The following is an 18,064-nucleotide window of genomic DNA, read 5'->3' as shown; positions in this document are numbered from 1 at the left end:
AAATAATAAATAATAAATTATTTTTAATTGTACTCACCGTAAAACTTACTGTGCAAACACCTCTACTACCAGAATGACCACCTCCACCAGATCTACTTGATGATCTTCGTCTTGGCTAATGAAATATTAAAAAAAAAATTAGATTTTTTTTCTAAATTACTAGGAGATATTTGTCCAAACTCGAAACAAATATTATTTAACACATTCACTGCTGAACATGTGTTGCTTATACTTCACCCTGTGCTAAATATTTTGTTCGGTTAAGGGGTTACACCACTGTAGCAGTAAAAAAAAGTATGTTTTTGCCATTTATTTTCGGTCGGAAGGAAAAGTATTAAAATCATGGTATTAAAGATAATTATTTATTGTACATTAAAGTAACAAAACAAAATTTAATTGTAAAAAAAAAAATTAAAAATGGTGGTACGACAGCCATTTCGGCGAGCCGCGTCAAAATCCGCGGCACGCAAAATAACTACAACATTTTTTTTTCATTCGAATTTTCAACAGCATATTTATAATAACATTTTGAAGTGCCCATCATAGGAGATCTTCTATATGTTAATTTGAAATGAAATTATTTCTAGAGATAACTGGATATTAAACAAAAAATGTACCAAAATAGTTTAAATAACTCTATTTTTATTTGAAATATTTACAGTATAAAGTTTTAATTCAAACATTTTGTTTTACTAAAAAACACCATTTTGAACAAGGCGAACGCACCTGTTGGGTTCGACGCTTGGCTATTGACAATGCACGGTCTCACGCACCATGTGCGTGCGCATCAGTAAATGTGTAAATGAATCGATAAATAATAATGATGATAATTTAATAAATACTAATAATAATTTACCTTGTCGCTGCCTCCAGATAAAGACCTATAAGATCTGTGAGACGAACAGGATTTGCACGGGGAGCAAGGCTAAAATAAATAAAATATTAATTAAATTCCTACCAACACGAATTGATTTTTATGTATCTCATTTAACAAAAAATCCTTTCGTACAATTATTTCTACTAACTATCCAATAAATACCTTTCTACGTTCCCCCGGACACATCATTTCAGTACACGGTTCTCTTATCTGTATTTATAACGTAAAAAAATATTTTTATGAAGTTTTTAGAAATTCAAAATTTAGTTCATTTTCTAAAATTATTTATCCCATAATATAATAAACAGATCATTAAAAAAAATAAACTGTAACTCACTTTTCTGGGGCAGGGTCTAGGTTTCTGGAATTCGGAATAAAAGTATTAATAGTAGTATTTATTTAAAATTTAATTTAGCCTGCAAAAATAATTTTATAATAGATATAAAAAAAAATTATAATAGATATAAAAATAATAAAGACGTAGTGACCGAGAAATTTAATATGATGCTTATAAATAACAGTGAAAGTTTAGAGTGAAAATTAAATTTTTGCAGTCTTTTTAGTACTATTTATATATTTTTTTATTTTTGATACATTACCCTGCAGGGATACGTTGGGGTCTCGCACGGGTCGCACCGTTTGGGCTACATATAAAAAAATTGAATTATATTATATATATTTATATATATATATATATATATATATATATATATATGAATTAATCAGTTTATAAATTTGTATAAATTACCTTGCAGCATGGGTCGCATGGTTCGCACCTTCTTGGCTAAGTAATCAAAATTAAAAAAACATTACAATAAATCATAATTAATTTCATTTATATATAAACTATAATTTTAACTTATTCGACTTTTAATTTAATTTTTGGATTTAGCGTAGTCATTTATAGACTTACTGTTAAAAAACTAAAAAGCTTAAGTTATTTTGAAGAAATTCGCATTTTTTCTAAGATTTTCTTAAATAGCGTTTTGTAAAATTTTCATAGAGTAACGTAACGTCTTCGTTTTTTTAACAAAGTTTTTGCAATTTTCGTTTTGTAAAATTTTCAAAGAGTAACGTAACGTTTTCGGGGTTTTTTAACAAAGTTTTTCGTTTTTTTTTCGTTTTGTAAAATTTTCAAAGAGTAACGTAACGTCTTCTAAAAATGTTTCTTTCATCATAATTTTTGTAAATATACCACATCGTTTTAATTAGGCTCAAATTAAGATTTTATATTTTTTAGATTTATATGGGTTTCTTGTTTAGAATTATATTAAATATCACATTTTTTCTTCTAAGAATTGAATAATTAAAAAAATTCAGTTTGGTGTATTATATATAATTTCAATTGTTTACCTTGCAAGGTGGTGGTTCACATGGCGATGGACATCTTTTCATCTGAAAAGAAATAATAATAAAATAAAAATAATTGTGAAATTAAATTAAAATTCTTATGAAATCAGAAATAATTTGAAAAAAAAATTACCTTGCAAGGAGATGGTTTATTACTGTAAAATTTAACATTTTTTTATAAAATAAGAATTAATAATTTGAAAAACAGTTACCTTGCAAGGAGATGGTTTATTATTGTGAAAATAAATATTTTTTTTATAAAATCAGAAATAATAATTTGAAAAAAAATACCTTGCAAGGAGATGGTTTATTATTGTGAAATTAAATATATTTTTGTTATAAACCAGAAATAATAATTTGAAAAAAAATTATCTTGCAAGGAGAGGGTTTATTATTGTGAAATTAAATATTTTTTTTGTAAAATCAGAAATATTAATTTGAAAAAAAAAAATACCTTGCAAGGAGATGGTTTATTATTGTGAAATGTAATATTTTTTTCATAAAATCAGAAATAATAATTTGAAAAAAAAAATTACTTTGCAAGGAGATGGTTCGCAAGGCGATGGACATCGTTTTACCTAAAAGTAAAATAAAATAATTATTTATAAATCATATACGTTACAAATATTTAAAATAAACATTTAATAAATGGTTATATATTAACAGTGTCAGTCTGACGCTAAAAAGCGTATAATTAGCCATGTCAGACATATATTTCCGACACTCGAGATTTGGTACGAGAAAAAAGTTTTAATATAAGGTTATATAAATTTCAGGAATTTTGTCTAATAAAATTTCCGATTCTGCCAATGTTATGGCAAGGTTATGTTATGAAGAACTTTCCATACTCAATATTGACAAAAGCCATGTGGTTGCTCTGCAGTCAGGATTTAATCTTAAGTTGTCAGATAGAAAACCTAACCTAGAAACCGCACAAATGCCAAAAAAACATTGTTACATAACATGGTCTTTCTGACTCAGTTTCATAACATACGAGTGACGTTGCATAGTTTATGTGTACTGAATTCACAACAAATACATGACATTTTGATAGTATGATTCAGTAGCTTAATGTATGGAAGTTAGAGCGTAACATGACCTTGCCATAACATTTTTCTATGATAACTTTTAAACTAAATTATCTAATAAAGTAAAGCCATGGCCCATGTGATTTTTTGTGATATTAATTTGGTGATTAATGTGTTAAAAATGCATAAAATGTTAATTTATTTATATAATTATATAAATAAATAAATAAATAAAAAACAAAAGTTTGAAATAATTTATGAAATTATTCGACTTACTCTTCTCACGCACGGTTCACACTCCTGAAAAAAAATTAATATATTAACTTTAGTTATAAATAAAATAATATATATATATATATATATATATATATATAAATTAGGGTGGTCCTCAATATGGACATTTTCGAATTTCCTTGCTCCCAGGGGCTCAAATGCTTTCAAATTGAAAAAAAAATCCTCTATAAGTTTTAGCTCTTAATATTGTCTTTTAGATAGTGCGCAATTCAATCAAATTTTTGTGTGGATATAGCATGAAAAAATTTTCAAAAATTTTAAAAATGCTTTTTAGATATAACTTAGCGAACAAATGATTTTTTTTATTAATTTTGAACCATTTAAGCCCCTGGAAGCAAAAAAATTCAAAAATGTCTATATTAAGGACAACCCTAACATATGCATTTATATATAAATATATATATACGAAGTTAACACATAAGTCTATAGGTGTTAAAATTGATTTAGTTTTTGATATAATATTTTTTCTAATTTTTAATTTGCAGCCAGGAGTACAAAAACGACCATCCTAATCGTATGTTCAAATCCATGTTGTCCTAATCAGGTAAAATATATTTAACAAAATTAATGAAAATGGTAAACAATTGACCTTAAAGGGTCATGAACTTGAATGTATGTTTACAAATTATTTATATTCATTAACTTTTCCGAGACATATTAAACGAAGTAATATTTTCCTATAAATTTTCAGAAAAAAATCCTCATGCATATATATATATATATATATATATATATATATATATATTATTTGTATTATATGTACCTTTGGTTTACTACCACAAGAAGCCATGCTTGTCTTCGAACGCCTTTTGCACATTTTTTTCTGAAAATTTATAGGCAAATATTACTTCGTTTAATAACAGTAAAATATGTCTCGGCAAAAATAATGAATATAAATAATTTGTAAACATACATTAAAATTCATAACCCTTTAAGGTCAATTATTTACCATTTTTATTAATTTTATCAAATATATTTTACCTGATTAGGACAACATGGATTTGAACATATGGACGATTGGGATGGTCGTTTTTGTACTCCTGGCTGTAAATTAAAATTTTATTTTTATATTAGTAATTAAATCAGTTTTAACATTTCTAGACTTATTTGCTAACTTTTAAATTTTTAATAACTTTACCTTATTTGGGCAGCACGGATTGCAACAACTGGGGGTTTTGTGAACCTGGTTGATAAAATACAATTATTTAATTACAAATACTACTTTGATATTTTTAGGAAATTATAATTCGAGATTTTTTTTTATTTTTATGTAAACAAAATATTAACAGTATTTGAAAATATATTTATTTAATGGGGTTTTCTACATTGTGACCTTGTTTTTGACACTGTTTTTTTAGAATGAATCGTATGGAAATCAATAATACAATCAAGGTGCGGTTTTTTGCATTTAACTTGTTTATTTCTAGACTTTTAACATAATTTTTACCGAAATTTAAAATAATAAAATAATTTTAAAACATACAATTTTAGTATGTTCTGTACTCCAATGAATTATTATATACTCTGTCTCTATACTTATATATAAAATATATCAAAAATATTCTTACCTTTTTCTTCTTCGGCGGACACGGATTGAATCTTGATTTCTGCTTTGAAATAAATAAATACAATAATTAAAATTATTTTATAAAAAGAAATAATAAAATATTTTTATTTTCTTGCCTTTTTGCAACAAGGATCTGAGCAAATGCTTTCGTTCGAACATGGAAGGGTGCAACAAGGATTCGATTTCTGAAATGAATGATTTTTTAGTTAATTTGCCAAAGTAAATAAAATTAAGAAATTATTTTACTGAATCAAGATTATAGTTTTTTAAGTAGTTGTTTATTTTCTCACCTTTTTACAACACATTTTTGAACAAGTCGATGAGAGTGTAGATGGCTTCTTGCAAGGACTCTGAAAAATAATTATATATAAATAAATAAATAAATAAATGTATGTATATATATATATATATATATATATATATAAACTATTTATAAAAATACCTTGCAGGATTCTTTTGGACACGTATCACATTTTTTTGGCATGTTCTGAAAAATATCATATAAAATTGAATACATTACATAACGTGTTTTCTTGAACTTTTTAAGCGAAATTTTCGTATTTTGTTCATTAAATTAAAATATTTAAAATATTTAAAATTTTAAACATTTATTTAACTTTATGCAAAACATGCAAAAAACTTTCAAGTTACAAATAAAATTGACTTTGAAGACTAGACTTATAAATCTATTTATTCCCAATTAAAATCAGTTTTGCTATTTTCGTACACGATTATTGTTACTCAAAGGCTCTTAAAGCTAATTTATTATTTTTTTTTACCAAAAATATATTATTTTTTAATTAACAATAATAAATATTTTTTCAGAATTTTCCTTACCTGAAATGTAAATTTTTTAGTGTTTCAATGCCACAATGCACTAACTAGTTATTGCAAATTTTGTCTTACTTATCAGAAATATTTTTTCATTATTTAGGAATATTAAGCTAAATTTATTTATTTTATATGTTCATAAGAATTTTTATTTTTTTACCTGTGGGCATGTGGGATTAGAGCAAAGCGATCCTTGTGAACACTTTTTGGGAACACACTGTAATCACAATAAATAAACATAAAATTTTTTTTATAAATAAATTCGTATTTAATATTAGTACAGATTCACAATTTTTGAGAAAATATAAATGTAATATATAACAATAATTCATCACTATAGATGAAAAATTATATCATATAGTACGTACCTTGGACTTGTGCCGCTTCTTTTTCTGAAAATGCGGAAAATAAATACTATATAAAATGGTTTCAAAAAAATGGATTTTGTTTAGATTAAAAATGCTTTTTGCTTGAATTATGTAAATTTTTGAGAAGATTGATTTTTTTTAAAAAAACTGTGAAAGAAGTATTTGCTATTTTGGGCCAAACTTGGAACAGAATTCATTCGATCATAATAAAAATCAAAAAGTATTTTTTTCTAATAGGAACATATTTTAAAGTTAATATTAAGAGCTAAAACTTTCAGAAAGTTTTTTATCACTTTGGAACTATTAAGTCCCTGGTAGCAAGTAAAATCGAATACATCCATATTAAGAACCACCCTAATGTATATATAAATTTGAACTTACCTTTTCTTCACAAGGTTTTTTCTGAAATTAAAATAAAAATAGTTATGAATTACATAAAACTATAAAATATTTTATTCTGTTTCACAAGCATGAATTCATAAATTGTTATATAATTAAATAGTATATATGTATATTTGTACTGATTTTTTTGTTTTTACCTTCTGAGGACAAATCGGGTTTGAGCATACTGAACCCTGAGAAGGTCTTCGTTCTACACCAGCCTACAAAATTATAAATATTGTTTAAATATTAATTATTAAAATCAAAATAAATTTTAATTAAAATTTGCTATATATATTATAAAATTGAACGACGAACTTAATATAACTTACATTTTTGTTGGTACAAATACTAATGACGCGCATATACCAAACATAAATAAAAATAAATATTATACTTTATTTAGATTGTATATGAGTTTTAAATTATATGCATATATTTATATATGAATTATTATTTTTCAGACCAAAAAAGTTACCTTATGAGGACAGCAAGGATTTGAGCAAAGTGATTGTACCGAAGCTTTTTTGCAAGCCGGGGCAGGACATGAAGGCTGATTGCAAGGAGGCTGAAAGAAAAATTGATGAAAAAATTGGAAGCAACAAGGTAAGAATTATTATTATATAATAATAAATATATATGTTTTTTTATTTTATGTAAAAAGGTTGAAATTCATGGTTAGAGCGACCAGATTCGAATTATTTTTGAAGCATCATGATTGTTTCTACTGAATAATTTCCTTTCAAATAACCAATATATTTTGATAAATCAATACTTTTATTTTAAACCGAAAAGCTTTATCTGCTGATCTAGATAAATGAAATTAATATTTTTATCCTAAAGTATTTAAATTATTAATTATTCAAGCATAAATTGGACTTCTCCATACTTACTTTTTGTGCGGCTTCTGAAACAAAAATAAAACAGTAATATTATTACAATAATTGTCGAAAAATGTCTTAGTGCTTTTACAATAATAATATATACATATAAAAAGTTAATAAAATTAAATTAAAAATCTTACCGGTTTTTTACATGGTTCGTGCATTGGCTGTTGACCACAATCTGGTTGAGGTTTCGGCTTTTTGCAAGGAGGCTATTAAAAAATTTTTAATATATATTATTAATTAAAAAACGTAAAATTACAAGATTAAAAATTTTGAAATGAAAAATTATGTCAAAAAACCTATACTACTCGATTAGAAGACAAAAAACATCACTAGAACAAAAAAAATATCACTATGTCCAATTATATCTAATACTATAATCATATTTATTTTCTAGTTGATGCATTTGCGTTACTTAAATTGTTGCAGGTTTTTGATTTTTAAAATTTTAATCGGTCAAGATTTTTATAAAAAAATGGTTTTCAAATAAGATCTATCTGATAGCAACTGTTTCATAATTTATTTTTGATAAAATGGTTACCTTTTGCTGTGGGGTAGAAGATTGTGAGCATACTGAGCATTCTGATCGTTTTTTTGGCGGATGATGTTGAGGCTGAATAAAATAATTTGTGTGAGTAGTGCAAATATTTGTTATAACAAAAAAAATCATGAACGATAGCAAAAGGTTTTTTCGATTTTTTTTTACCTTATTGTTGAAAGGACAGCTGGGATTGCTGCAGAGCGATTGTTGAGATACCCTTTTGTGAATTTCTTTGCTAGGTTCGTAAGGCTGTCTTCTTGGCTTTGACTTAAAAAGAAAGAAAATTAAAATAATTGGTAAAAAACAGTTTTTCTATTTGAGTTATATTTATATGTTGACTGAAAAATTTGGCACCATTTAACAACAATAATACATTTTGAAACATTATTAGAATCATCGGACAGACAAACCGAACAAAGAAACTCTAAGGCAAAAAGTTCTACGATAAGTAGTATTACGTAAGTGTGAAAAGTACTACAAAATGTTACAAGTTCAGCAGTAAACAAAAAATAATTGAGAAATACTAACTATATTTTTGGACAAAAATTTATATTTAAGTTTCCCACACTTACTCTGCCAGTTGCTTTGCAATCGTCGGAACAAACTGAAGAAGTTGATCTAGCTTTCTTGATTCTACATTTGTCCTGAACAATTATTAATAGTTTAAAATAAGAAATTATCAAAAAAATATGATGCAAAATGAAAATTGAACTACCTTATCATCCGGACAGGGCTCTATATTTGTCAATTCGCCGAATTTGCGCTCCTAAAAATTACAAAACGTATGAATGCTCTAATTGGAGATTTTATCTAAACTAGTGGGGCGTATGGCATCGTGCCTTAAGGCAAATTGCTGGAACTTCCCGTAGCAATTTTTTTTTAAATGATTAACATTTTTGAAAAAAAAAAATAATCTGATAAAATTAGATTTTTGAGAAATCCCGAGAGGTGTTCCCGAAATCGTCGACGAAAATTTGTATTCGCACACACACACACACGCACACACACACACATACACACACATACACGTACACACATACATATAAAAATTTTCATTTTCGACTTTTTTGCGATTAGTATAACTTGCCCTACGAGAAATTAGTATCTATCTGATTTTTTTTTTTTAATTTATTTTTGGAATCATACCTTTCTTGGACACATCGGATTTGAACATTTGGATGGACAACTATTTAGTGGAGGGTGCTGAGAGTGCTTTGAACCACAGGGTTTCGGTTCTGGATGAGGTTTTCTGAAATTGTGTATCAAAAAAAAATAATTTGTATAAACAATAAATTGATTGATTACACAGGCCAACAAAGAAAATGGTGCAAACGATTTTAATGCTGTTTTTAAGTATATTTGGGGCGCCGATTTCAAAAATGACATTGGTTTTTTTCTATGAGCTTTAGTTTTCAAGATACGATATATATGATATACTAAGTTCTCGCTGTTTTTTTCGATGAAAATGTAACTTTATTATAAAAAAATGCATCAATTGAGTTCGATACAGTTCTCCAGTGATGGTTTCGCTCGGTTTCAACAGCTTGTAACAAATAACACCGATCTGTAATAATAAAACAACGATTGACGTCTCTTGGCTTTAACTCACAAGGAACCGAAGTTTCTTGCTTCTAAATCATCCCCAACATATGCAATAGCTTGGAAATGGCTTGATGGGTAACTCCTAATTCTGAAGCAAGATCTTCTTGAGTTTGGCACGAATCCTCTTCGAACAAGGCCTTCAATTTAGCGTTTTTGAAGGTTTTGGCCTTCCTTCACGAGGGTGGTCGTCAACATTAAAATCACCATTTTTGAAGCGATAAAACCCTTCACGGCATGTTGTTTCGCTCAGAGCAACATTTCCGTAACGAAAACTAGCTGTAAGTGGAATTCTGTCTTAAGGCAATTAAGGCATCGTGCTTTAAGGAAAATTGCTGGAACTTCCCGTACCAAAAATTATTATTTTTTTAAAAACGATTAACATTTTTGAAAAAATTTTACTTCGAAAAAATAAGATTTGTGAGAAACTATAAATTGGACAAAAAATTACTTTTTTTTTTTATTTTTTTTTTTTTTTAATTTTTTTTAAAAAAAAAAATGTTTTCTTTATTTTGACATATTTTGGAAGATCTAAACTTTTTTTCAAAGCAATCGTACTGCTTTAACTGCATAAAGACGAAATATCAAAGCGCGTAAGCGCCGCGTCGCCGTCTAACGCGTAAACATTGGTACGGAACCCATAAGAATGTAAACCAAATTTATACTTATTGTTAAAATCTTTATAAAATATCTGATAATTTGATGTGCATATGTCTAATGATCATTTTTGACCGACAAATGGCATTTTTTTTCACTTTTTTCATTAGATCTCCGAAACCGCCTTTATGAAAATTCGATCGGTTCTTCACCTTGTCAATACAAGTAAAATGTTTCTTGAATTATTAAAATCGGACGCTCCGTTCTCTTAAAAACTGAGTTACCGTTTTCGGCACTTTTTGCCCCGTATCTTCGGAACGGCTAGACCTGTCTTCGCCAAAAACTAATCAGCACGTCTCCTTATCAATACGAATCGAATGTTTTTTGAATTATTCAAATCGGGTGATCGGTGTTCCCGAAATCGTCGACGAAAATTTGTATCCGCACATACATATACACACGCACATACATACACACACATACACACACACGCACACAAACAGCGAGAACTTTGTTGCGCATCTAATATAAGGTACGAAAGTACAAAATAGTAATACAATTCAGAATGTTATTTTAATGAGATATGCCTACTCGTACATACAAACTTACAAGACCCATTCGGCCTTAGTTGGGACATTAGTTGACACTGTGAAAAGTTCTTTCCCGTGACGACCTCGAATGGACCTTGTTTCGGCAACTTCTTTGTATCTCAAAAACTAGAGCTGATACAAAAAAATGGTTTGCAGATTTGAAATCAGGGCAAAAAATACTATAAGAATCACCTCTAGCATTTGATGCACCAAACAAAAAAAAATTTTGTTGGCCTGTGTTATCCTTTACTATTTACCTTCCACAGGGCGATTGTTCTTGCTGCCCACAACCACCACCGCCATGTTCTTGTTTACCACAACCTCCATGCTCCTGCTTACCACAACCTCCATGTTCTTGCTTACCACAACCTCCGTGCTCCTGTTTTCCTCCACAACCTCCGTGCTCCTGTTTTCCTCCACAACCTCCATGCTCCTGTTTTCCTCCACAACCTCCATGCTCCTGTTTTCCTCCACAGCCTCCGTGTTCTTGTTTACCTCCGCCACTGCATCCGCCGCCACTGCCGCCGCCGCAGGACGATCGCGATTTGCAGCTCGTATTCGATCTGCTGCATTGAGGACCGGGAGCGCTGCTGCAGGATCTGCTGCCGCCTCCGCCTCCGCCGCTGCCGCCGCCGGCGCAGGCTGGCTGGGGGCATGAGGGCTGCTTGCAGGGGATAGGTTTACTGCCACATTGCTAGGGAAAAAAAAAATGAATCATGGTGGACGTAATTGATAAAGGGTTTTATACTATATGGGTCATTCTTTTACAAATCGTACGGATTTTCGAAAAAATAAAATGTCACATTTTAGAATTGCCTGAATTTTTTTTACAGATATTATACATAAAATCATTTGACACGTATTTCAGGATTTTGCTGAAAAAATTTTTTTACGTAAATATTTACGTTTGAAATATGGATTTTTTGCTCAATTTCTATGAACATCATCTGCGGTAAATTAATTATCTCCATTTGTGCCGATCGGATGAGTATTATTATTTTTTTTTTATTACACTCATATTGAAGTGAACTTTGTAATGATAAAATTTTTAACTTCCCGTAGGGTAAGTTATTGTAATGGGACGAAAATCGGAATTGAAAATTTTTACATTTCTCGACGTTTTGAAGGTTTCTGAACATTTTGGCATACTTCAGAAAAAATGGATGTGTGTGTGTGTGTGTGTGTATGTATGTATGTATGGATACAAATTTTCGCCCACGTTTTCGGGCGTACGGATCAACCGATTTGAATGGTTTAAAAAACATTCGATTCCTATTGATAAGGAGATGTGCTGATTAGTTCTTGGCAAAGGCAGGTCCAGCAGTTACGGAGATAAAGAGCAAAGAGTGCAGAAAATAGAAATCGAGTTTTTGAGAGAACGGAGCATCCGATTTGAATGATCTAAAACACATTCCATTACTAATGATTGGGAGAAGGGGTTTCCCAGCCATTTCGGAGATACAGAGCTAAATTGACAAAAAATGGCAGTATAATCTCGCTTCTGGCGAAAAATGAATATATAGTCGAATAAAAATAGGGGAGAGCGAAACTTTAAAGTTCGTGGGTAAAAAGATACACTGCCAATATCTCAAAAACAAGTAAAGTTAGAATTTTTTAACAATCGATGTAACAAAGTCTCCAACAAATTGTAAAAAGAATTTTGTTGCAGAGAACAGAAAAAAAAATTTTCTTTTTGATCGATTTAAGTTGGGGTAAAGCTGAGTAAAACCTTTGAAAATATTTAAGGGTTGTTATTGCTAAGAAAATTGCAAAACCAAAAAAAATGTTTTTTAGCAAAATCCTGAAATACGTGTCAAATGATTTTATGTATAATATCTGTAAAAAAAAATCAGACAATTCTAAAACGTCAAGATCTGGATGGTGTATGGTTTGTAAAAGAATGACCCATATGTTGTTGAAAGTTTAAAATACAACTTACTTTTGGAGGACACGACTCGCCGCATGATGGTTTCGGTTTACTACAACATGGCTGCCAAAATTTTTAATATAGTGATTATTAAATTAGGAACCAGAAAGTCTACTCTAAATATAAATTGTAACATTTAAACCAACATATTCACCAAAGGAATAATACTTTAAGGACTTTTATTAGTCAATTATGTCCTTCTTGAAATCAATTCTATGCCCAAAATTATTTCATCAATATTAACTTTTTTATCCTGTCTTCAAATATAAAAAATTCTGCTTAGAAAAGTAGGACGAAAACAGTTGCGTTTGTTTAATAACAAAATGCAATGGATAATACTAGGGTTTATACAAAAACCGACATTTCAGAAAACCGATTTTACATTTTTAATTCTACAAAAAAACCGGTTTTAACCGGTTTTCGAATTTTATATAAAAAATAAATTTTTGCTCGAATATTCTGTAATTTATCCGCACATTTAGTGTAATTTAGAGTAGTATTTCACTGAATTTATCTATTGTTCAATTTTATAGATAGTAAACAAAATTATTTTATTTTTAATTAGTAGAACTAAAAAATAATAGTTTATCTTGATTAAATAACTTTGAAAATAATTATTCGTTATTCATGCATCATTTGCACATATAAGAATGAAAATATTTTTATGATAGTGAAAGGACATTTTTCGAATAAATAAAAATAATAAATTTTTAAATAAAAAAATCATTAAATTAAAATAAAATAAAAAAATATTAGATACATGTTGATACATACTTGTTAATATCAATTATAGTTTTAAAAACAATTAAGCTAAACTCGGGTATTGTCTGTTCCGAGCAATTTTAATTAATTTAAACATTCTAATTGTTTTTTTGTTTAATAAAATATGATTTCGAAAAACTGAGAACATTGGTCAAATTGCTACTTAGACGTGTCCTTTGTTTATTCACAAAATTTCCTGAAATAGAAAATACTCTCATACTAGCGACCAAATTATGCTTAATTGTTTTTAAAGCCTGATATAATAATTCTAAGTTTTTTGTTCTTTATTTTGTGGCTTCTAGGGTTTAAAACTCTTTTTTTTAGTTAGAGTAGAGGAAGTTACTTCTTCAAGAAGAAGTCACACTGATTTAAGTTAATATATACACTGATATAAAAAATCTAAATTAATATATACAAAACCTTTCTGGGAACCATTGCAGACTGATAAGATATGAAATGCTATTAAACCGATATGATTTCAAGAATCAAAACGCTTTGATCTATATTTTATATTTGGTCATATTTGTCATTTTCCACATATACAGTAAAAACCGACTTTTTTTCGCTAAAAAACCGGTTTTCGAATCCCATAATTTTCGCCAAAAAAAAAAACGGTTTTTAAAACCGACAAACCCTAGATAATACCAATATTATTATAAAAGAAGAAAATAAAGTACATTATCCAACCTACTCCTGGAGATTCCTCAATTGGTGAATAAATAAATGATTGTTTCATCCTTACCTTATGTTGGCAGCCAGGTATGCAGCAGGTTGACGGCGTATTAGGACATTTCCTGCAAGGATCGGTGCATGAGGGGCGGCTTCTATGGTCGAAAATTTTTCTTATACTGTCGACCCTATCGCACCTGAATTGCGGGATTTTTACAATGTACCACTCAAAAAGGAGGCAGGGGGCAGGATGCAGAATGCAGAAGGCATTTTAAAAAATCCCATAAGCTAAATTTGTAACTATTATCTTGAATGGTAGTTATCTTTTGTATAAGATCAAACGCGTAAAGTTATTAAGTAGTTAAATTATGTTTGAAATTATCGCACCTATGGATTTTTAAAATTGATTCAAATATTTAAAAAAATTAAAATTGTAGCTGAATTATGTCAGTGTGCGCAAGGTTTCTAGGATTATACAAAAAAATTATTCAATGCTCACGCTTTTGCGCAGGATGGTTTCTTATCACACGACTTGTCTGAACACATAGATTGTTTTGAACATGCACTCTTCGGACCAGGACACTGCGGCTTGGGGCAAGGTGGCGGACACTTTGGCGGACATGGCGGCGGACACTGAGGTGGACATGGTGAGCACACTCTTTTCGGGCCACATGGTTTTGGCGGACACGGTGGTGGACATGGCGGCGGGCACTGAGGCGGAGGACAAGGCGGCGGTCCACACGGCGAACAATTTCTCTTCGGCGGACACGAAGGACATGACTTCTTTTGCGGAGGACACGGCGAACAGGACCTTTTCGGCGGTGGGCATGGCGGAGGACAAGGTGGCGGCGGACAGGGTGAACACGTACGTTTCGGCGGTATTGGGCATGGTGAACACTTAGGACCACATGGCTTTGGCGGTGGTGGACAGCACGGTGAACATTTTGGCTGGCATGGTTTGGGCGGCGGGCATGGCGGCGGACATGGTGAGCACGTTCTCTTCGGAGGACAAGGCGAGCATGTGACTCGCGGCTTTGGTTGTGGGCACGGCGGTGGGCATGGAGAACATGAGCGTTTTGGTCCACAAGGCTTTGGACACGGCATGCACGGCTTGCGAGGTGGACAGGGTGGCGGACATGGCGGTGGACACGGAGGTGGACACATCGAACATGACTTTTTCGGTGGACACGGCGGCGGACATGGCGGACAGGGCGAAGACTTTCTTGGCGGACAAATCATTATCGATCCTGTAGACGTGCACGATATCGTTGGCACTGGACAAGGTGGCCTGCGCGGCTTGTTGCACATCTTCTTCGGTGGACAGACCTGCGTCGAAGAGAGAAAAAACATTAGTACGCAAGGCAATCAGGGGAAAAAACGATCGTATGGATTGGTTTTATTACATCTAAGTTTGTACGTTTCGTTCTATGCCGTATAGATCTAGGAACGCTGCAGCAACCGCAGTAACTCCACATATTACTCTTTTCGCATTTGACTCGACTGCGAACTGATTGGCAATCTTCATCGGAACAGCACGAATCAGAGCAGTTAGAAGGACAGCAACTGTTTGATGTGCTAAGCGACAAAATAATGATAATGTAATCGCGAATTGAGGTAAATTGGAGATTGGATGAAATAGGAGAAGAAGGACGCAGGTCTGTCATGAAAGTTTGGGTAATTTAGGAAGATGTAATGAAATAGAAGAAAACGGTGAAACGGTACCTGTGATGAATATTTTTGGATCACACAAGTCAAATTAAAATATTACTTTAAAAAACTATTGCATTCATTCCCGGATTAAATTCTTCATAAATGTGAATAATTTCTTCATATCCATTTTTGTAATCCGATTTTTAATGATTTCCATTTTGTATCCTGCGTCCCTCTTTTCGATGATAAATATAATTATTTGCAAATAATTTAGAATCCCATTGATAAATCATTTTAAATAATCAAATTTGAATGATATGTACGTTATTGCGCAACAGCTGGTCGAAGCGCTGCTGCATTGAGGGACGCAGCTGACGGATTTGCTCATTCCTCTCCGGCGTGGTCTGTAAAGACACAAACATTCAAATCCTTATGTTTTTAAATTTTCTTCTTCTTATATCCGGTGACTGGAGTTTTGTTTCTTCTGATTTGTCTTTACAATAAAATTAATACTAGTAGTCCCCGAAATCAGTGTAGTATAGTTTCATGACAACCTGCGCCCCCTGCCTATTTGATCTTTAGAAAAAATTTAAAGGGCAATAACTTCTTGGTATTAAATTGGATTATAGTCTGAGTTTTTTAAATAAGGCAAAACCCAAGGTGCGTTAGGGTGCAGCATAACAAAAATTTTCGTTTAGATCATCAATATATTAGTTGAAAACTCACCTAAATGAAATTTGATTGTACACATAAATAGGTAAATTTCCAACGTAATACATAGTCGATAAGGTGTCAAAATCAGTTCATCAGTATTAATTTAAAATATTCGAATATTAGTGCAGTTAACGGAGAGGAAAAAAGGGTATAATCTTATTTTTTTACTGCACTCCGAATTGCATGAAATTTTGGAATTAGATTCATCTTACCCTCAAGTTTAAAAGTGAAAACAATTTGGGATGCGTCATCACCCCCCGGGGGGATGACACCCCTTCTCAATTGTGTAATTATATTTTTTCAAAATAACGTCGGAAATTGATAGAAGAATCAATTATAAGAAAAAAATGTCTTTTATAGTATTTCAAAAAACTTATACTTTTCAAGTTAATTTTGGCGTTTTTCTTCGTTTTTTTGCAAATATCTCTAATGTCAATAAAAATCTTAATAAATCTGTATTACATAAAGTGTTCTAGAAAATTATTAAGCAAGTTTTGAAAGAGCAAAGTCGTTTTTTATTTTGTTCAAGATTTAATTATTGTATTTAAAGCCATCTAGTGTCGAGGTTTTACATTTTATGCATTTCGGTGAAATTGCAAAATAGTTTAGTACAAACTATTTTCAGAAAACTGACGATTTTATAAAAACTTTTTTTTCCATTTTTTTTTAGAATCGAAATTATTTTCATTATATCTCAAAAAGAATAAAAGATACGTATAAAAGCATATAGATCAAAATCAAAGTGATCTTTTTGGCTTATTATTGTTTTTTATTATTTTTCTTTCACACAAAAATTGACAGAGTTATGAATGTTTAAAGCCGCGCAAATTGGGAAAAAAAGTTTTCATAAAATCGTGAGTTCTCTGAAAATAGTTTGTACTAAAGTAGTGAATCTGCTAGAATCCATCAAGATGTTTATAATGAAGTGAATTCTAGATGGAATGTGAATAACTTTAATTCTGGTGGAAATGGCGATCATTATACCATATGATTTAAAAGAAAAAAACTTTGTATATGCTTCTTATTTTCATGATAGCTCACTCATTCTACACGCAAAAAACTTGTAACAGCACTCATTTTAAAGCTTATCTTGAGCACTATAAAACCAAGTTTCACCGAAAGGCATAAAATGTAAAACCTCGACACTAGATGGCTTTAAATACAACAATTAAATCTTGAACGAAATGAAAAACGACTTTGCTCTTTCAAATCTTGCTTAATATTTTTTCTAGAACACTTTATGTAATACCGATTTATTAAGATTTTTATTGACATTATTTTGTTCATTTCATGATTTTCGTTAGAATGTATATTTTAGGAGATATTTGCAAAAAAACGAAGAAAAAAGCCAAAAATATATGAATCTTTAGTGGCCAGTAACTTGAAAAGTATTAGTTTTTTTTGAAAAACTATATAAGACATTTTTTGCTTA

The sequence above is a fragment of the Ctenocephalides felis genome, unplaced genomic scaffold (assembly GCF_003426905.1).
Source record: "Ctenocephalides felis isolate EL2017-DRISC unplaced genomic scaffold, ASM342690v1 CF-g0.4_SCAFFOLD_00845, whole genome shotgun sequence".
Classification (NCBI taxonomy): domain Eukaryota; kingdom Metazoa; phylum Arthropoda; class Insecta; order Siphonaptera; family Pulicidae; genus Ctenocephalides; species Ctenocephalides felis.
The sequence above is the reverse complement of the archived record's forward strand: the minus strand, read 5'-3'. Positions refer to the sequence as shown.